The 21,220-nt window shown below is 39.7% G+C and overlaps 1 protein-coding gene across 2 annotated transcripts in view; it reads right to left on the reverse strand.

Moving 5' to 3' along the window:
- Window positions 1–13,604, reverse strand: part of LOC149075191 (calpain-A-like) — a 199,731-nt gene extending 186,127 nt beyond the window's left edge. Inside the window, exon 1 of one of the 2 annotated variants that reach the window (XM_089242464.1) lies at window positions 13,378–13,604. The gene's annotated coding sequence lies outside the window, so the exon portion shown is untranslated. The remainder of the gene's footprint in view (window positions 1–13,377) is intronic. The other variant, XM_089242463.1, reaches the window with a different exon arrangement.
- Between the last annotated feature and the right edge of the window lie 7,616 nt (window positions 13,605–21,220).

The following is a 21,220-nucleotide window of genomic DNA, read 5'->3' on the forward strand; positions in this document are numbered from 1 at the left end:
GCAAGAACTGGCAATAGACATCTCGCAGTTGGCGATTGCTCGCTGGACATCAGAAATCGACTGGCCCTGCAGTGCTTCGTTGACTCCGTCAAGGATCCCGACATCCAGCAAGCGTTGCGTCTGGGCGAAAAGGAGGACGTGAAGAGTGCCCTGCTATGAAATTCGAAGCAGCCCAGCAAGCTTCGAGGAGAGACAGACGAAGGGTCAACGGTGCTGTTGCGGAGCGCTCTATGGCGGACATCATCATCGAGCTGAGAGATCTCCTGAAGAGTGCCACCAATGATCGTGGGAACCGGGAAGACAAGTCACGGGTGTGCTGGAAAAACCCTGAAAAAGGCCACCTGTGGAGTGCATACTTAGTCGCGGATGCCGGAACGGGAAATAGAACCATGAATTACCACAACGCTGGTTTTGTTCTGGAATGCATTTTGGACTGTGATGTTTTGTGAGACTATTTTGTGTCTAGTCTCTCGAATTCCCACTGCTCTGTAATCCTGGATATTCATCGGATGGGCTGTGATGTTTCATGGGAATATTTTTCACCATATCACTGTATATATATATATATATATATTTTTTTTTTTTTTCTCTTCTGTCCCGCTCATTTAACAGAACTGCGATGTTTGTCATGTTCTTTCCTGACAATTTCCACTTGATGTTAAGCACTTGCTGTCATTTCTGTTCAGTGCTTCCATGTGCCATGTATGCATGTTTTCTTTCAGGTGGCAAGGGAGCTGAAGCGAGTGATTGGCAACCGAGATCCCACGGGTCCATCTGCGGATGGATTGGTGGGAACGGAGTGCGGTGTTGGCATGGACGGGCGCGGGCTGCCGGAGTGGGACGGACGTTTGGTTCCGTTCTGTTGCTCCTTTGAGCGATGAGTGGCGGACGGGGGTGTTCTCTCGTGGACTAGGGGAGCCGAGTGAATCGGAATGTTTTTGCTGGGTCGGAGATCTGGCGGGCGGTCCACCTGTACTCCTTCTTGACCATCGCAGGTTTCCGGGAGTTTCCCGGAGTGTGGCTGCTTGGGATGGAGTGGGGTCCCGGCGGCTTGCGAGTCGGGGGATGTTCGCCGGGCCCGGACGTCAGGACAGTTCTTCCAGCATGGCCCAGCCGCAAGGTAATCCGCTTATATCCCGCAAGTGACAGAGCGGGGCCCATGTTTGGTGTTATGGTACGGGAAATACGCCATGCCGAGTGTACCACTGAAGTTCACAGCTGCATGGTGGAGACCATAGACTTTACGTCAGAGGCGAAATTGATGGACTTCCATGTAGAATGGTAATCGACACGTAAGCATCGTCAGGACGGACCTGGCCTGGCTCAAAAATTCCAGTAACGACGTCTCTTTCTTTCTTTCTTTCAAACCGACCACAACTCAGGTTTATCACCATCTATGGGTGATTTACTACTTAGTGAGTCAGGGGTGTCGGAAGTGTTTCGAAACTGTGGGTGCTCGTCTTTAGTTTTATATCGGAAATTTTAATTTCTGAATAAATTCTGGGGGTGCTCGGATGCATGCCACAAATTATCGTGGATGCTTGAGCACCCACAGCACCCCCGGCTCCGACGCCACTGTAGTGAGTTGTGCCGGAAGTGTAACTTTGAGTGTGCCTACAAGTCTGAGTGCGTATGTAGTGTTGTGTTTGATTTTTCAGTGCTCCCATGCTGCCATCTATATTTCAGAAGTGAAGTGAGTGATGTGTTATGATTGAATTACATTTGTACTGTTTGTAGGTCTGTTGCTCTTTGTGGCGAGACATTTTAAAGGGGAGATCGGCTCGCATTCGCCCTTGAAGCAACGACGTCTCTACGTACCACCATCGTTGACACTGTAGACAATCACCAGAAAGAAAATGACTGTACGCGAGGAAAAATGGAAGCCTCAGTGAAGTTCGCCACCGGTCGTCTACCGACACACCGTCTTCGTTGGCGACATAAAAGATCCGTGTATCATCGGACTGGATTTCCTGAGGAAACATGGATTTTCTTTGAACATGAGAAATGACCAGCTGCACACGCTGAGGGAAAACATCACCCTACTTGGATGTAGTCGTGATGAATTTCCTCCACAGAAAGTGAAGGCCATTCCGGAAGAGGTAAAAGGGTTCATCCCCGATAGCGTGAAGAGGAAGATCCAGCCTGGGAAAGAAAAAACGCATAGAAGTTCCGACGCACTGACAAGAGGACCGAATCTACAGAACCGTTGTCATTGCGTCAAGGCTAAAGAAAAGTACGGGCCAGCGAACCCTGTACTGAGACAGACAGCATCTCAAGTCTCAAACCTTGGAGCGACAAGAACACCCAGAAGGCCCAGCTGGAAGATCCCGACATACGACCAATAATGGATGAAGGAGTCCACCGGGAATAAACCAGCGTGGCAAGACGTCACCTCTTCCAGTCCGACGACCAAAAAGTCACTGGGCGCTATGGGACTCCCTGGAGATAAGAGATGGCGTGCTGTACCGCAGAATGGGAAGACGTTCTGGTGGCAACTCGTTCTGTCAAGGAGTCGTGTGAAAGAAGTGTTAGAAGAATTGTACGAAAGCCCGATCGGTGGACATTTCGGCATCACCAAGACACTACAGAAGGTCCGTGAACGGTTCTTCTATTGTCACAAATCCAGAATGGAATTTCGACGTGGAAGAGAGGTGCAAGAATTGCGACGCCTGCGCAGCTCGCGAATATCCTCCGAAGCACACCCAGACCCGTATTCAACACCACAACGTTGGAGCGCCGTTCGAGGGAATCGGCAGAGAAGTCTTGGGACTCATACCGAGAACTGTTTACGGGAGCCCTGAATTCTTGCCAGCGCAGATGCTTACGGGACGAGATCGCGGATTTGCCAAAGACCGGATCAACACCGGCCCCAAGAAGATGAAGAACAGCTACGATGAGGGAGTCCACCGACGTTTTGAAACATGACGTTTTTTTATGATTTTTTTCAATGCGGATAGATGGGAACATGGTCCCACATCCTGGAGCAGGGCCCTTAGGCTGAGAATTTTTGCTTGTCCCGAAGGCTAGACTTTCACAACCCTCTTTATGATGAATTTATAGCGTGGAAAAACAAAAAATTATGAAAATCGTTGTTGACCCTGTAGCACGTTTGCATTTCATTTTAGAACATGCATTCTTTGATGAAACCTGTTTGTTTTTGTGTGTATCATCACCTCTTAAAGTTTTTCCCATCTTTTCTGAATCACCTTGTATTTAAATATCGGTCTCACACATTTGTCATGATCAACGTTTTTTCCATGAAAAAATCTCAATTCACTGCGAGTGCCAGTAGGCCTTAATTTTCACTTATTCACAATTTTCCACACTAGTCCGCGATGGAAGCCAGGTTATGTTGGAGAAGTTCTTGATGAGATTCATGGTGAATGATACGGTAAATTACAAAGTCATCAGAAAATAATCTGGTGATGCAGTTGAAGGGGTCCCAGACTTTACGGGGGCGGATGGAGAGTTATGATCATTAAAATGGACAAACTGTTTATGATGTTTTAGGAAAGCCTCCATCCAATCAAGAAATTGTACGTTAAAGCCAAGGCATGAGAGTTTAAGGAGAAGTTTATCATGGGAAACTTTATCAAAGGCTTTAGAGAAATCCAAGAAAACGATATCAGTTTGTAGGTTTTTATCAATGGCTCCCGAGAGGTCGTGGATGGAGAGGGCCAATTGAGAGGTAGTAGAGAAAGATTGTCTAAAGCCGTGTTGGTTGGGGGAAAAAAGTTGATGGAGTCCAAGTGGATGCTGATTTCTTTTGTTACAATATGTTCGAAGATTTTACAGCAGGAGGAAGAAAGTGATTGCTATTGGCCTGAAGTTAAGGGGATTGGAAAGTGGATCCGATTTGTGGATAGGAATAATTTTATTGATTTTCCAGCCGTTCGGGAGGATAGCAGTATTTAGTGAAACATTAGTTTCACAAACAGGTTTACTGCGATTTTTGCCGTCCTTTATTTCCCCATTTTCTGAAATTTTTTTACAGTAACCAGCAATTTGTAGTAAATTGAATTTTTTTAATACAATCTAATCCATATTTAGCATTGCGATTTACAGTATTTTTCTCGATTAGATATGGTTACTTATTAGATGTGGCTTCTTTGAATTAAAAAAAATCTAAGGAAATCGGATTTGTGGCGAAGGTAAAAAAAACAATTTTACTAAAGAAAATATCATAAATTTTAGGCAATACAAGTGATACTACAGTGTAATCCAGATATAACAATATTCCGTGGACCAAGAATAAAAATATTGTAGAAGGATTATCGCTATATCGAGAGGCAACATGATCTTTATGTGAGATCAAATTTATGCTGTTGTTTTCATCTTTTCTATATTGACATTATCACCAGAAAATATTCTTTAATTCATTTATTCGCTGCAAAAAATTATAATTGATTAGTTGAAAATTTAGTTTGATGCGTTGTCCTTGAAAAGAAGTTTATCGCTTTGAACTTTTGTGTCTCACACAGAAAGTAGCGATACCAATAACTTCTTTAGCGCTAACGGTGATTCACTAGTGCAAAATAACCATGTTATTAGACTCTTTCAGAAAAACGAAAACAAGAGACGATAGTAGTAGTAATTAATAGTGAAATGTACGTTTCTGGGCCGTAGAATCTTCTATGGGAGACGTCGCATTTCTCTACTACTGACGACTCCCACAGAAGCTTCTACAACCCAGAAACGCACATTTCACTACTACTGACGACGTTAAAATTAAATTCAAAACGATTTTGAGCGAAATGAAAAAAATTGTAGCTGTTTTTGGAAATACAGTAAAACTTTTCTTCACGGACATCCCTCAGATGCGGTCACCCCTCCTTTTTATACGGCCAAATAATAATTTTTCCCCAAGTATAATGAAAGTAGGCATTCCAAACCCCTGATTAACGGTCATCCCACTTTTACGGACAAATTTTTCTCCTTGCCGACGTCCGCAAACGAGAGGTTTTTCTTACTGTATCCTAAAAAAATATCGTAATAGAGAGATTTATCTTTGCATCGAGTATCATCGTAGCGATGTTTCACTGTATATAATAGACAAGTCATTAGTTAATAAACATAAAAAAGTAGCAAGTTAGTTTAATGTTTAGTTTTCTTACAAAACATCTGCGAAAAACAGCAAAATTTCATTTAAATCTCCTGCGACCTTCGAGATGGGATTCATTTAAATCTTCTTCGAGTTTGAAGGGTTAGAGGGTTCGTTGACAAAATTCTGGCTTTGCGCCGAAGGGGAGATCTCGGCCTAGGAGCCCGTTTCCAGCAGGTGGAGGGATTGACACGATACTGTTATTTCTGCTATTATTTATTTAGAAAAGCGCACAGCTATGAAGAGAGACTTGATATTTTGAAAATGTTTGCATTGGAAAAGCGCAGGTGTCGGGGGTACATGATCGAAGTGTTTATAATTTTCAACGGGATGGATGGATCACGACTTATTAATACATCGTCAATCAACTGCTTCGACAAGGGGACACCAGTATCGAATGGTAAGGAACAATTATATGTGACGAAGGGAGTTTTTCTCTTATATGGTTGTGAATGAATGGAATAGCTTACCTCCGGATAGTCGTGAATTCTAACACGATTGATACATTTAAAAAGAAATGGGATAAATCGAGAAGCTATCCATACTTAGATGAAACAAGCGTAATTTTGTATGGGCAGTAATTTATATTTCATCGCAATTATTGGTTATTTATTGCTCTCGTTGGGCTGCTGTATTTTTCATACAGTTTATTTATTTTTTTATGCGACATCTTTTTCTTTTGGCCACCTCGTTGGGCATTTTGTCTGTTGTGCATTTGTATTTGTATATCTTGGTATGATAACAACATTAAATGAAATTGGGCCCGACGTGTTTTACTCTTTCGCTCATCTCGGAGGAAAAATCAGAGAATTTCACACATGGCAACGATGATAATAATAATAATGTACGTAATTACCGCAGTTTTGTTTGTTATTCGCGTGTTCGCGGAAATGAAGGAAGAGTGTATTCAGCAACGAACCGGTGTCATGTTTGCCTCCACCGGAAAAATGAAAAAGAACTATTATTGAAGAGAGGAGTCAACAGTTTCGATGGTTACCATGAACAACGAGTCACGAGAGCGTAAGAATAAAACACGCACAACAAATGATGGCTAATTTTTACCCGGACGAAGAAATGTCACCCGTGACGTCATCGCATTGAAAAGACGAGCGGAAAATCGTTATCGAGAGAAAAGCCAATTAATACTCGTAATATATTAGCCTATGCTACGTGGGATTAAAAAATAAATTAAACTGTGTCGTGGAATAACGTTAACCGTCGATGACAAGACTTGCCATGGCGGGTACTCTACGACAGCGTTTCTCAATCTATGGTCCGCGACGACGGCACAGGCAGACTTGATAATTTGATATTAATGTAATTACCAATGAATAAAAAGTTATTAAATTGTTGTAATTGATTTATAACTTACCTTATGGAATATATATGTTGCGATAAATGTGATAAATCTTATTATACATAAACATCGGTTATTATGCATCTTTACCAATCGGCTTGGTAAGTTTCATAAATTTATCACTTTTACTGGACGTTATGCATAATACCCAAGCGTCATTGGTAAATTTGATAAATATTAAAAACATTATCACTTTTGATAAAAATGAAGATGGAGAATTATAGACTATTATCACTTTTACCGGTGATTATGCACAATAACCAAGTGTTGTTGGCAAATTTGATAGATACTTGAAATTTAGCAACTTTATCTGTGATAATGCATAACAGTGTAATTGGTTAATTTGATGATTATGAAAAAAAATTCTAAATGAGTCTAGTATGTATGATAAATACACAGTATAAACCCTCTCAATGGATACCCCCTTTGATGTGGTCACCCCTGTAGTACGGGCAAAAAATATTTTCCCCTCTAACAGAACTATGCATTTCAAACCGCTGATTAATGGTCACCCCTCTTTTACGGACGAATTTTTTTTTATCCCACCGGTGACCTCAGAAGAGAGGTTCTACAGTCATTGGACCCCGATATAATGATAACAAATTTTACTATCGTACCGTAATATAAGGATACGATACGCATGAATTATCATATATAGTATACTCATAAAATTACTCGTCCTACCCATAAGGCAATGCGATTTTTTTTTTTTTTTTTTGTCAATCAGATGCCGAGCTAGCAATCCTACTTAGGGCTATGTTAATACAATTGTCTGCCTTTGGTTTCCCGGTGGTGTAATAGTCATTATTATAATTGTGGCACGATCCTCATCACTACGCCTCATCCCTGGGTGGCCCCCCCCCCACCCATTCTTCCTTCCATTTAACTTCCTTCCAGGGGGTTCTTATTAATACGGGCCTGTTAGAAAGACATGTTAGTTACATAATATCGTTATGTTACAAAAGTAGTTAAAAAATTCATGCTGCTTGCATGAAGAAATTAATATACAAGAAGCAAGTTTCCTTTACTTAAGCAGTGGTCATGCTACTCGCATGACAAACAAATAATAGTATTTTTATACCGATTAATTTTTCAATTGAATATAACAGATTCGAGAAATTGCAGGTTTCGAATATATATAGGAGGGAGAAAAAGGATGGTCGAGCTCCGACCGAAAGAAAACATGTGCTTTCAAGCGGATATCATAAATCTTCGCATGACTACAATATACATACACAATGCATTCTTCATTAGAACATTTCTCATTTCATATTAATCACTGAAAATATTCAAACGCTACTTTGCGTGTTGCATTTTAGGTCCACCAAATTGACATAACCATGCAATGAACGTGAGAATTTATACGAGCATGGCTCACACCCATCTATATGGTACATACAGTATACACTCAACTTGAGCATATGTACTCCTCCAGTTTCATATATATATATATATGCTTTTTCTCCCTCCTATATATATATATATATATATATATGCACCCTTAATTAAGATTAACTTATTAGTAACGATAAGAAATTTCAATCAATATTATCTTGTATTTTGATCATAGTGAACATGCCTATGCCCCATGCGTAGGTAAGCATACATGTATTGCGCACCCAAACCTATATGAACCCATACTCTGAACATATGTACATTACTAATTTCATATATAATGTGTACCTCCAATCCGAAATGGCTTACTAAACACAAAGAGAAATTTCAATTATTATATTTACATATTGGTTAGTAAGACGTGCCCATGCACAATGCTTAAGCCTTCGCAAAATATTGCATACCTCTACCTATGTAATGATATATTTAACAAACATAACATATATAGTATATCATATAAGTACGATTTGTCATGTTTACCAACGACGCGACGATTGAGTACTATGCATAATTGCCGGTAAAAGTAATAAAGTTAAGAAATTTATTAAACTCACCAAAATGCTCGGTGATTATGCATAATAATTTATCGCATTTACGTATATACCGTAACATAAATATAATATCCTTATATGGATTCGAATGAAAAATTCATACTTGGAGTAACTACAACATATTTCACAGAGAAAAATAAAGGGCATACATACTGTAGTTAGTTTAAAGTACAGTGAAACCTGTATAAAACGGAAGGTCAAGAAACTGAAATTATTTCAAGTTCCAGGCAGGTTTCCGTTTTATAAAAATATATGCAGCGATTTATTTCTATCGTTTACGAAACTTGAGTTCATCACCCTAACTTCTATAAACCAACGGGTGTTAAACAGACAGCCACCATTTTGAATTTTTTCGTGTTTGCTGTTTCAAATAACTGTACATCTGAAATTTCATATTTAACGTGCTAGCAGTTGAACTTTAATATGAAACGTTCTCTTGAATAGCAATAGAATGAAAACTTACTTTTGTCAAAAATGAATTTTTTTTAATACAGTGAAACTTCGATATAACGATATTCTGGTGACCAAGAAAAATATTATCGTTGTAGAGGGATTATCATTATATCGAGAGACAAAATTGTCCTTACTCGCGATCAAATTTATGCTGTTGTCATCTTTTTTACATCGACATTATTAATAGCACAGAAAATGCGCTTTTTTGTATTTAATCGCGGCAAAAATTTTAATTTATTAATTTATTATAAACATTCACTAAGATGCATTGTCCCTGTGAAGAAGTTTACCGTATTGCACTTTAGTGATTTACACAGAAACCAATACTTACCGATAACTTGCTTTAGCTTTAGGTGATTTTTTATGAAAAGTCTTGATGTTACAGTGAAAACTGTTCAAGACGGACACTGTATGAGATGGAAACCTGTCTTAAACGGAATCAAAATATAGTCGGTTCAATGATTAGTGCTTTTATTTGCACCTTTATAAAACGAAATATTACTTCAATCTATTGACGTTTCGTTTCGTACAGGTTTCCCTGAATCGGATCCCTTCAGTAGAAGGAAAACAAGTGACGAAGTTAAAATTAAATTCAAAACGATTTTGAGCAAAATATAAAAAAATATCGGTTTTTTTTATATATAGCGGTTTCAAAAATCTTCTAAAAACACTGTTACAGCGGGATTTATCGTAGTAAAGGATATCGTTATGTCGAGTATCGTTGTGGTGAGGTTTCATGTATTTAAAATAAAAATTGAGAAATTGGATACCTTTTTAAAAAACAGTGATAATCAGATCAACAACCCCAATAACGTTTGTGAAAGAAAGATTCTACATATCTGTGTAACACTTAAATTTTGCTTTTTTTACGCCTCTACGAACTCCATTTTTGTGTTCAAATTTAATACGCGTTTCTTGTTGCTGGTGGCCATCTGCACACTCAATGAAAATCTCTGCAGTAGATAAAACACGATATCGCTAAATTGTGAACTTTTAATTCAGTCTTCTTCCCGTACTACTATCCCGAAATTATCGAACTTTTTCCAAATAGGAGTGTTTTCTAATAAAAGTGACCATCATAAATGAAATACTAAACAAGCTTTTACTAAATTTTGAATAGTAAATCCGCTTCCTCTCAAGCCCAATCCCCAGAACCGTTCAGATAGATAATAAGCACAGTGCCGTCTTAACGCATGGACCCACCCGAGCACGGCCCGGGGGCCTCACAAAAATGAGATTCGGTTGGAATTTTCTAGAGTTTACCCGGTAGGACCTCAAAAAAACCACTTGGCCCAGGGGCCCTATGATGCTCTTAAGACGGCCCCGAATTCATCGTTTTTCCAAGAAGTGAAAGAGTTCGCCTAACAAAAGGGAGATAAAAAAAAAAACCTTTTCTTCTCATCCAGAGGGCAAACCACCATGCACTTGGCTAAAAAAAAATTCCGTTTTAGCAGGTTTTGTATCTACGATAGACTAAATATGCCTTCCGTTTCCGTCTTAAAGAGGTTCCCTGTGATTGAAAAAGCATTAATTATTCACAAGACTATATATTTGTTTCGTTTAAGACAGGTTTCCGTCTCATACAGTGTCCGTCTTAGACAGGTTTCACTGTATTACAGTAGCTGAAAATTGCAATTCGGGAAGATTTGCCAAAATTGTTAAATTGCGTAAAAATAAAGCGCTGCTACAACTCGCAGCACACGAGAATATATTTCACGTAAAAAGTCGTTCATCATGGCTAGGTGATCATATTTCATTAAGACGAAGAATTGGGATATTAAAAGACAATACACGGGGCATCAACGTCCAAAAACGTAGCCATAAATCGGCAAAATCTCCAACTGCTGTTAAAATTAACAATGGGGGGGGGGGGGTGGGAATGAGATGCTTTTGGAAATCGCAATGATTTAAAATGTAGTTAAATGAAAAAAATTGAACATAACAAATATTTGGGAGGAGAATTCGTAAATTATAGCCATAATTATCATCATAATATAGGTTATAAGTTATGAAACTATTTTATGTTCATTAACGATTTTAGTAAAGATTATCAATAATAAAGCCTGTGTAAAACCTCCTAGAATATGTCGGAAAGGCCAAAAATATGTGAAAATATAAGAATGTCCCGTGAGATACATGTACTGGACATGTAGTTACACTGGTCAAGCTGTAAATTGAATAGCTGATAACTATGAATAGATCATACCATCGAAATATCTGACGTCGTTGAGAAATTATCAATGTCGGACTCATCTGGAAAAGAATACGATATGGAAGAAGTAAAGCGTGAGGAGCAAGAAAGCTATGTCAGAAAAAAAAAAAATCTATTCGGATGTTGTTCAAGTACTGGCCGCTGTGGTGGTCGAGTGGTTATAGTGACGGACTCGCGATGCGAGGATCCGGGTTCGAACCCCACAGTGGTGGTTGGCTGAAGTTGGTTTTCTGTGGTTCCCAACTTCAAGGCGCAAATGCGAGCCGATCTCCCCGTTTAAAAGTCTCGCCACAGAGACCAACAGTCCTACAACGATAAATCATTCAATCATAACACTTCACTCATAGTTAGAAAAACTGGTGGCAGATGGCAGCACTACACATAACAAGCATTACAGAGAAACAACAAAAAAACTTCACGTACACGCACATTCCCGCATGTACCGATTCGTTGGGGGGTTCTGCGGGGCGGGGGGGGGCGGTGTAGTAGTAGGTAGAGCCTCCAAAAAATGGCTCGGGGATCCATGATGTTCTTAAGTGAGCAACCTCGTTGGGCAATTTACCTGTTGTGACGTTGTATTTGTAATAGATTTTGCTGTAAACGCAATGACAGAAAGACATTGGATTTAGTCTCTTTGCTTAAAATACATTTTGAGAAGGAATTGAAATACTTAGCTAGGATTATTAGGCGTCCTCCTTTTTGATGTCATTTCAAGTGTCATCTTACGTTTTAGAAAATTCGTCCTTTTGCTCCCCTTTTTAAGGTTTCCGAACTTGTTTCTCTTTTTTTCCTGGGAATATTTTAATTTTACTCTTAAATATATATCTGCTGTTATTTTTCCCAAATTTTTACACGCTTTCACCAATCGCCGTCGAAATTCCCAGAATACAAGAACCAAGCAGGGCAGATGATATTCTAACCACGGACCAGCTTGCTTCAGAATAATGAGAAAGACAAGTCCAAAAAAAAAACTCGTGAGTTGGCGCTTAACACCAAAAAAGTATGAATTCAGATACAACACGTAACTAAGTTACCCATCGACAGGGAGAAAAAAAATGGCTATAGCGAAAACTTCAAAGCAATTTGTGTGGAAAGGGACAATATATGCCAAGAAACATAATAAATTATTAGCGTCACTAGAAATAATGAATGTTTGTTAATCAGGGAGAGTCTGCGGTTGAAAGTAATAGCGGGAATAAGATCACGAATTTAATTTGATGAACAACATGTTTTCGTTGTCGGGGGCCAGCCGTTGGCCACCAATGAGATAGATCATTTTGATAACACAAGTCAGCGATGGAAAAGCTTTGTTAAAAATAATTAGCGCTTATATATATATATTATAGTTTTTGCTAATTACCGGAAAAATAATTTAAAAAATCCATCACGTCTAGTTTTTGAGAAAAAGTGAAAATTAAATTTCTCTATGGTAATACACACACATAAAGCAGCGAGCGAATCACATTGAAACAGTGCGTTATGAATAGAGCCCGGATTATATGCACTAGAAAAGTGGCAAAATATGATAGACAGACTTTAGAGACTACCATGATTTTATTGGACAGTTGAAAACATGAGCATCATAAGCAGGGTTGGCAAATTTCAGATGGAAACAAAAGCACCGCTATAAAGTAATCGAATTTTACGGTAGTGGGGGTGGCGCCGTGTGGCCATCGTGATAGACTCACGTCGTTTGAATACCCCTGACGGCACCACCTAGTGGTGGTCGGCTGAAGTTTTTTTTCTGTGGTTTTCCAGCTTCAAAACGCGAATGCGAGCCAATCTTCAATTTAAAAAAGTATCTCCACAGTGAGCACACACAATCAGGCTTACAATGTATAAAAATGCACGCATCATACAGCAAGCAAAACTTAACCTGCCGAGTTGTCCGCTTCCGATTCCAGAAGCTAGATAGCAGCACTACTTGAACACGTATATCACAAGGAATCCCAACAAACAAACTTTACGTTAGGTTCACAACACATACAAGCACATTCCAATATGTATTCATTCGTTATAATTTCCATAGAGGAATATGGACGAGGTGTATTAGTGGTTCAATAGTTTATTTAAATTAACAATTATGGTTTTAATAAAAATTATGGTTCCCCTTCCCCCCACAAAAGTTATAGTTACGGTCCCGTCGTAAAAGCTTTAGTCTTGTGGCTGCTCAACTTGAACTTTATGGAGGCAATTCTGGTTTGTGAATTCATTCTAGGGTCGTCAATGGTGGCGAAAAAAACACGAAATTAGTAGATCTTTCGACATTTTGCAAAACTACAAATTAGCATTAATGTCATTTACTTACCCCGGTCAGATGAATCGAGACTATAATATAAAGACGGCATGGCCGCCACCAACGTTATCCAAGAGTGTTGATCGATGTTTCGGTTCATATGATGTCGGAATTACTTTGTGAGAGGAGACTATGACCGGCAGCACATAATATTTGTACGGATTCGGAACTGGTCACCCCGGTGGCGAGTGTGGCCCAGCGAATGCCTGACGGATCGAGTGTTACCCGAAGCCACACGTGGCTTGTTTTGTTACCATGGTGAGAGAAACAACTTCTCGGTACGCCATCTGCCGGTTTTCGTGCCCGGATATTTTTCCTCCGCTCTTTGTTTAATTTGAAATATTAATCTGGAGCGCGGCATCTCCTAGTGCATGCGCGCAAATACAAATAGGGCGTGAAATAAGGCACTGGCTAATTAAGAATCCTCTCGTCCCGATAGTATTCGTTGTTGCGGCCCGCGAAGCTTTGATATATATGATATATATATTCGCGGCGGTCGTAAACAACCTCAATTTATTCTTCTCAAGGCAATAATACAGTACCTAATACCCCTAAGTAGTATTATGCTAGCTCGTGCATGACCTATTGACCTCAATAAACAACCCGATCCAATGGCCGACACCGGCTAATACTTCCTTACATCAAGGGATACTACTACTACTTCACACACCAACTCTAGCCGTATCGAAATTTATTTCTATTAGTGAGATGGGTTAGAAATGAAGGCGCTGTCTATCGGTGGTCGCCTTAAGTTCGTTGGGGAAAATATCTATATGCTCCCTTGGGTTCGAACTCGTCTACCTTCACGGTGGTCGACGATCATTTTACCACCACGCCACTCGGACGTTATGATCAACCAACATCAGGGCTGCTCAAAATTTACAGTCTACGGACTAGATATGCCAGATAACTACCTCTCGCGGCAGGAGGCGAATTTATGGATTTGACATATGTGGGCTACACTAATTTTTTCTCTTTTCACCCATTCTAGTCTGATTTTCTGGACTACTTATTACTTAAATTTTCTGACCTCGGCCATGGCCTTAGCCCCTGCCCCCCCCCCACCTTTGTCTCTAAGTGACTCTTTTGGTCACTCGCATGGTTGCACACGTTCTTGGTCACTATTTTGGACTCTCGATGACCCGGTCGACTTTTGGTCATCCAGCGATCTGCTGCCTGGTTTTGTATGTTACTCTTTTCGTCACCCATTGATCTAGTCCCTTGCTCTTTAAATCACTCTTTTAGTCACTCACGTGCCTACAAACTCTTCAGGTCCCACTTTCTGTTACTCTTACTAACCCGGTTCTTTGCTCTCCAGGTCACACATGCTTGTAAACTCTCCAAGTCACTTCGCCACTCACTGATCCGGTCCCTTGTATCTGAGTCAGTTTTGTGATCACTTTCATGTTGTTGCCTGTCGAGCGTCACGTGGTCACAACTGTCTTAACAAATTCGGTAGCCGGACTCAAGCATTCTTCTGGACTGCTTTTATTATTATAATGGAAGACCAAATTGAAACAATACACCACATTGTGAAGAGAATACCCTTTGAACACAGTGTAAAAAATTAAATTCAACATGAATCACTCAAAATGCAAAATATTGAAACATCAAACAGCCGTTTCAAGGCTAATATAGCTCCCTCGTCAGCGGTATATGGTCTGTTATAGCGCCGACCGCTCGCAAAAGTGAAAGCACGTAGTCTGCGCTACAACAGACCATTTTCTACTGAAGAAAGAGCTACATTAATCTTTAAATGGTTGTTTGGTGTTTTAAGGATGTTTGGCTGTTAAGGGCGCAGCTGTAAGTAGTCCAGGTAGGTAAAATACTCGCCTAAAGTACCAAAGGATGTTTAGAGGTCGATTCGTTCTTGTCGGAAAACTTTCCTGACACAGGGGTACAACAAAAACGGCGACATGACCGCAGAAACAATTGCTACCGCAGGGAGCCCCCATCTAGGGGTTAGCGCACCAACCTCTCGATGAGTATAAAAAACAAGTCTGCCGTTCGGAATCGGCAATAAATTGTACGTCCCGGTCTAATTAGCCCTCGTGCGCAGAAAATGACCGAGGTGCGACAAAAATGATCAAATGTTTTAATGATTCTGATTGATGTACGTTGGATTTCATTTTCTACACTATATTGTATTCATAAGCATACTAATAAAAATCCTCAATAGTTTAGAACCCTTGTTTCACTTTGGACCACTTTCCGGGAACCGCCGACTTAAGACGTCACTGACTACGGGAATGGCATTCTTAGTACTCATCCACGAAAGGTCCCCTCTCGTTGGGTGTTAATAAAATGAAGCCCTAATATCGTTCCAAAAAAATCCATATGACTTTAATACGAAATATACAGCGTGTCCTGTAAAACGGCCTTTGTCTCAACAACCGTTCGTCGTAGAAGTATCGTTTCGATTAAAAAAATATTCTGAAAATGTGTTCATAAATTATAGTGTACGATACAGTGAAAATACAGTGCGTCAGAAATTTTTTTTTTTAAATTTTTATGCGGTTTCCTGGTCCTTTAACTTTCAATGACAAAGTTGTTGTCCCGTATCTCTCTCGAGGCCAACAGAAACAATTTCACGTTTCCAAGCGCAATATTCGCTGAGGTATTTAAATTCCAAAAACACAGAAAGTTCGGAAAGAACAGCATAAACTATTTCCTTGTTCCTTTCCCTCTCATCTATGCTCTTCTTTCTCAGATTTGGAATTAAATATCTCGGCGAATATTGCAGTTAAAAACATGAGATTTTTGTTGTTGGGCTCAGAAGAGACAGCTCATCAACGTCATCGTTGAAAGTTAGAAGACGGGGGAGCGTATAAAAATTTAGATTTCTTATTTTGTGACACACTGTACATTAACTCTCTAAACTGGTACACGGTGATTTCCGAACATATTTTGAGCACTTGGATCTATACTTTTATGACGAACTGTTGATGAGATAAAGGCTGAATTAGGACTTACGGGACAATGTTTATAGTAAAAACATAACATAGAATAAATCAAGCCACACTTCATCTTTGAAAACAAATCGTGGTTGCCTTGAAAAAAACTGTCGCGGAAGGAGTTATTACGTTGTTCGGAAAATAATTTCGTTTTTTCCAACAGAGGACTTGATTGTATTTTTTCACAGCCAACTCCACACTTAAGCCGCATAATCATTATATATTTTGACAGCTGATATAGCAATTCTTACTTGTGAAAAAGTTCGATTGATTCTACGCAGTAGTTTTTGGTTGGTGCCCTTTCACGTATGGAAAGTGAAAAGCAGCATTTTCGGCATATTTTACTTTTTTACTATAGAAAAGACTATTCAAGCAAGAAAAAATTATCCGATGTGTATGGAGAAGGTGTATTGATAGAACGCCAGTGCCAAAACTGGTTTTCAAAATTTCTATCCGGCAATTTTGATGTTGAAGATGCACCACGTTCTGGAAGGCCAGTTGAAGCTGATGAAGACACAATAAAGGCATTGATTGATGCAAACCGGACAACACAACGATCAATTCTGTAGTGTACTGTCATCAGCTGGACAAATCGAATGATTAACTTAAACAGAAAAGGCCAGAATTGATCAATAGAAAAGGTGTAGTGTTCCACCAAGATAATGCGAGACCTCATACAAGTTTGTTAACTCCCCAAAAGCTTTTACAGCTTGGATGGGATAATACTGCCACACCCACCATATTCTACAGATCTGACACCTTCTGATTATTATTTGTTCCGGTCTCTACAAAATGTTTTAGACTTTGAAACCTTTACTTCAAATGAGGAGATCAAAAATCACCTGGATCAGTTTTCGCCAGCGAAGAACAAAAATTTTATGAGCGTGGAATCATGCTACAGCCAGAAAGATGGCAAAAGGTATTTGACCAGAAGGGACAAAATATATAATTCAATAAAATACGTATTCACTATAAGAAAATCGTCTTTCATTTTCATAAAAAACCGAAATTACTTTCCGAACAACCTAATATTTCATATTTGAATTTCCGTTATTTCTTACGTGCAAATTTCTGAGCTGATTCTGAGCTCTGGGTTCCTTTGTCCTACAATGAGAAACAAAACTCGAATGCCGCTCGGCAGTCGAGTGGTTAGGGAACTGTGCAGGTCTGGGTTCGGGCACGGATGTCTACTAACCTAATACTAACAAATTCTATGGACGGATCATGCTGATGTCTTGGGAATACGTGAAGATCACGTTATTTTAATTTTTTTTTAAATGCATTTATTGACCCCGGGTGGGGAAGTCCTCCCTTTCGCCAGATGAATAAGTTTCCGTAAAATATGTATAATTCTTTTATTTTCTTAGTTAAGCTCAGACACCCCTTATTTTACTTTGTTGAAAAAATTAATTCATACCGTCAATTGGGGAGAATTTGGCCAGTTTTCAAAGAAAATGTTTTCTAGTGTCTATCATGTATATATATTGTTTATAATGTTTCTAATTACATTTTTAATTGGGTTGCTTTATTTTTGAAATACACTGCTGGCTACCGTAAATGCAACACCCTGAAGGAAGCATGCAAATAATATGAAATTTACAACGTGCATTAGCGGAGGTGAGATATGCAAATGATTAGAATTTCAGCGCAGACGCACATCACGCGCGCCTGTGGCGCCACTTCAAAGTGCTATTTAAGGCTTGGAGATTTCGACGATTTGAAGTACGGCAATTGTGTTTTTCTTGTGGTTTTTTCAAAAAAACGATCATCTTTTGATCAAGTATCCGAGTTCGACAGAGGAAGGATAGTGGCCTACCTACCAAGATTGTGGATTATCTTTCAGGGAAATCGGTAGTCGTGTTGGGCGAAACCAAACAACTGTAATGCGGATATGTGATCGTTGGATGCAGGAGGGTACGACGGACCGACGTGTTCGATCGCATCCACCTCAGTGCACCACTTCACGTGATGACAGGCGTATTGTGCGTATGGCAGTGACGGATCGCTCAGCCACATCACGAACCATAGCACAGCACATTCAGTCTGTACCGCATCATCCAGTGTCTGCGCGTACCATTCGACGCCGTTTACAGCAGAGTGGTCTGTCCGCAAGACGTCCATTGCTTCGTCTACCCTTGACGCAGAACCACAGACGTCTCCGCCGCCAATGGTGCGATGAAAGAAGGATGTGGACGGCACAATGGAATGAAATTGTCTTTACTGACGAGTCATGCTTCTGTCTGCAACACGACGATGGTCGGATTCGAGTCTGGAGACACCGTGGAAAGAGGATGCTGAACAGCTGCGTTATGCACCGCCACACTGGTCCTGCACCGGGTATTATGGTATGGGGCGGTATTGGATATCACTCTCGCACTCCTCTAGTACGCATTGCCTGTACTTTAAAAAGCCAGCGCTACATCTCCGAGGTGTTGGAGCCAGTTGTCCTTCCTTACCTTCAGGGCTTGCCCACAGCCATATTTCAACAGGATAATGCGTGACCACACGTGACACGCATTGCCCAAAGGTTCTTCGTCAATCGCCAGATTGAATTGCTTCCCTGGCCAGCTCGCTCTCCGGATCTTTCGCCGATAGAAAACATGTGGTCCATGGTTGCTCAACGATTGACCCAGATTACATCCCCAGCTGCCACACCAGATCAACTTTGGCAACGCGTGGAAGCTGCTTGGTCTGCTGTACCCCAAGAACACATCCAAAGTCTCTTTGAATCAATGCCGAGGCGTGTGGCAGCGGTGATCTCCATGGCGGCTACTCTGGCTACTGATTTTGGCTGGAACCACACTTCACAGAAGTCTATAAATTTAATCATTTGATGCTTGGTCAACATGTTATCTACAAAATAAATATTGTTGCGATATCTCTTGTCTTTCTTGGTGTTGCAATTTGGGTGGCCAGCAGTGTATATGACATCCATATTTGTTATGGGCATCTTTTTCTCCGCCACCTCGCTGGGCATTTTGCATGTTGTGGTGTTGTATTTGTATTTGTATAGTGATGTAAAACTTATTTGATTGGTCATCTGTGGCACTGCAGTGGTCAAGGCATTTTTTTTTTTTTTCATATAAATGAGACGATCTGAGGTTTGGGGAGTTTCCTGATAAGGGATATCGCCAATAAGCCGGTTTTTCGACGAGATTCAATATCGCGAAAAATTTAAAGACCTCAAACTTTCATTTGTGCAGCCTTTTTGGTATTCAGGTGAGTCAGTTATTGTTATTATTATTAGTAGATGTAATGAAGATTGTAAAGCAATTGGAGTTGAAGCAAAATTTTTATTTCAGTAGGTAATGTCAACTGTGTTTCCATAGGAAATTTGGGGTCACTAATTACTTTTTCTAATTGTCGTTTTGTCTCAGAATACCAACTTATAAGATTTCATCCATTTATAACTTTTGACGTAAATATGAATTGAAACTATTCAACAGCTTGAAAAGAGACAAAAAATTATTTTGAACGCGAGATTCATTCTTATAATAACAAATATAAACAAAAAATAGACTCACTTTATTCATGATTTGGACGGGTTAAAGTTACAGTGATGTAAGTCACATTTTCAGCAATTCTAAGTCCAGAAATGCAATCTAGAAATGCTAAACTTTTGAAAGAAAAAAATACACCGAGTCACAGCTTCAATTGTTTGCCTCTAAATTGTGAAATCACAAAATTTTTAACATGGAAACTATGACAACAATTCTAGTAAAACCTTCTTTTTCGCTAGATGAAGATTATTGACTTACACCACTTTAACTTTAAGCCGTTCATTTGTTCCAGGGCGGACTCGTGGAATTTCTGCGGCAACCATTCAACCTGTAAATTTTACTGCCTTAACTCGTATTTTTTCTTTTCGATTCCAGATTTTATTTTCAACCCTTTCAATATTAGATTTAGCTTACAGTAAAACTTCGATTAACCGTCAGTTTCTGTTTTCCGTCGTCGTCTATTCAAACCGAAAGATACCCAGGCCACATCGCCATATGGCAATATCGGCTCATTGTCCTCACGGACTGGATACCTATGGCAATTTATTCATAAAAAAGCATACATTACAAAATATACATTACAATCTCATAACAACTATAAAATCATAATCTAAGTATAAAATCAGTTGCGAGATCACAATCTACGTATACAATCGGAAATCAAGCATATAATCCTTAGAGGAGAAATACAGTAGAGTGAGGGAAACCCTATTTTTCGGGTGCAGACAGTAAAGGTCACGTGACTTATAAACAGTCTTCCCCCCTCCCGCGGCCATTTTCTATGTGTTTACCCTAGACTCTTGGAAGCGTCGTCTGCTCTCGCGTGTTATTTTTGTTAATAATGGTGCTATACTTACGCTTGTGATGAGAAAAGTGTGGAAGGGAGACGAATAACGTTTCACAGGTACGTAAAATCGTTCTTTATTTTAATGTTTTCAAATATATATTATGACATAAATGTCGCTCTCCACTTGTTAATACAAGATATACAGAAGACTGGATGTTGTGAAGATATTTATTATTTGAGATGTTAATTTTTTTTAAGGAAGGAAAAAACTCATCACTGCCTCTACCGGGAGTCGAACCCGGGTCCCTCGATTGCCGGACGAGTGCTCTGACCACTAAGCTACAGAGGAGATAGAGATTTTCCTTCGCTAGAGCGTATATGTGCCGAATGGAACCGTGCAATGGACGGTGAACCGATCAGCTAATAGCTCATGGACGACGAGCCACCAGATGGCTATATATATGACATAAATGTCGCTCTCCACTTGTTAATACAAGATATAAAATTAATCATGTTATTCAAACCGGCTTCATTCTCCGGTTAAAAAAGCTTGTTGGAAAGTCACAAAAGGAGCGAAAAAGTGATGAAAATTCAATGTGCCTAGTAATACAGGT

Source organism: Pholcus phalangioides, unplaced genomic scaffold, assembly GCF_987345545.1.
Source record: "Pholcus phalangioides strain wild (caught in Gottingen) unplaced genomic scaffold, Ppha-v1.0 ptg000015l_1, whole genome shotgun sequence".
Lineage (NCBI taxonomy): Eukaryota > Metazoa > Arthropoda > Arachnida > Araneae > Pholcidae > Pholcus > Pholcus phalangioides.